At 40.0% G+C, this 1,564-nt stretch overlaps 1 non-coding gene across 1 annotated transcript; it reads right to left on the bottom strand.

The window, feature by feature from the left end:
* Positions 1 to 990: 990 nt before the first annotated feature.
* On the bottom strand, positions 991 to 1,097 carry LOC141676074 (small nucleolar RNA R71). Its single transcript, XR_012556683.1, has one exon. It is a non-coding gene; the product is annotated as a small nucleolar RNA R71 (small nucleolar RNA).
* Positions 1,098 to 1,564: the final 467 nt, after the last annotated feature.

Below are 1,564 nucleotides of genomic sequence, written 5' to 3'. Positions count from 1 at the left end.
TTATGTTTTCAATTCTTATAGACATATAAGGACTAAGCATAATTGGTGTCTTTTCAACTTCTATCTCTTTTGTGGATGCTTGGTAGTAGGGTATTCGTACAATGAAAGTTGGCGTTTACTAGTTTCGTGTTATTTAATTAGTGTCATCACCATTACATGCTAAGGTTAAGAATAATAAGGCTATTGAATGAAGTATTTAATAAAGTTTGAATCCCATGTTTGTCATATATAGTAATTCAACCTCAATTCTCTTAGTTAATATTATTTAGTATAATCTCTTAGTTTAATAAAAACCAAATTTGTTATTTGTCTTAGCATTGAGTGATAACCATACATTGTTACATAGGTGCATAAATTGAAATTAACCAAAACCAGTCTCTATGGGAACGAATCTGATTTATATCTCATACTACTTGCGAACGCGTATACTTGTGGGAATTTTAGCACGTGTTTTCGCCCTAACAAGTTTTTGGCGCCGCTGTCGGGGACTCGGTGTTAATTGTTTAGTTTATGTGCTTGTCATCAGTGGTCATTAAAGTTCACTGACTTGGACTCTTTTACTTTCACGGTATACTTATTGTGTTTCAGGTACTCATTATAATGGGAGACCCAGCAGCACGAACGAAAGCCTTGATGGATTTTTCTCAACCCAAGATCAATGAAATTCAATCTAGCATTGCCAGGCCAGCTATCACAGGTAATACCTTTGAGATCAAGCCTGGCATAATTCAATGGGTGCAGAATTCAATCCAGTTTGGGGGTTCTTTAACGGAAGATCCCAATATGCACATTAGGGATATTATTGAGATCTGCGACACCTTCAAGTTCAACGGTGTTTCTGAAGATGCTGTGAAGCTGAGACTGTTTCCATTCTCTTTGAGGGACAAGGCTAAGAGCTGGTTACACTCTCTACCAGCTGGTTCAGTTACTACTTGGGAGGATCTTGCTCAGAAATTTCTTACTAAATTCTTCCCTATGGCGAAGACAGCTGCAATGAGGAATGCTCTTACTCAATTTGCGCAGCAAACGGGAGAATATTTGTGTGAAGCTTGGGAGTGCTACAAGGAGATGCTTAGGAAGTGTCCTCATCATGGAATTCCCGATTGGATGATCATCAATTGCTTCTATAACGGTTTGGGAGCACAGTCCAGACCCATGCTGGATGCAGCATCAGGCGGAGCATTATGGGCGAAGAGCTATGAGGAAGCTTATGATCTAATTGAACTGATGGCTGCTAATGAATATCAGTATCCAGCCCAAAGATTTCCACAGAGCAAGGTTGCAGGAGTTCTTGAGGTGGATATAGTTATGGTTATCACTGCTCAACTAAAGGAGTTATCTATGAAGATCGTTTCTCTGGCTAACTTGGGTGTTAATCAGATAACCAGTGTTTGTGAGCTATGTGCAGGTTCGCATGTGACGGAGCAATGCGCTATATCCAGTGACTCAGCTCAGTTTGTGAGCAACTTTCAGAGATCGCAGCAACCAGTTCCAGACACTTATCATCCTGACAACTGGAATCATCCTAACTTCAGCTGGAGCAACAATCAGAATACGATGCAAC

The sequence above is a fragment of the Apium graveolens genome, chromosome 7 (genome assembly GCF_009905375.1).
Source record: "Apium graveolens cultivar Ventura chromosome 7, ASM990537v1, whole genome shotgun sequence".
Classification (NCBI taxonomy): Eukaryota; Viridiplantae; Streptophyta; class Magnoliopsida; order Apiales; family Apiaceae; genus Apium; species Apium graveolens.
This window is presented reverse-complemented; position numbering and strand designations above follow the sequence as displayed.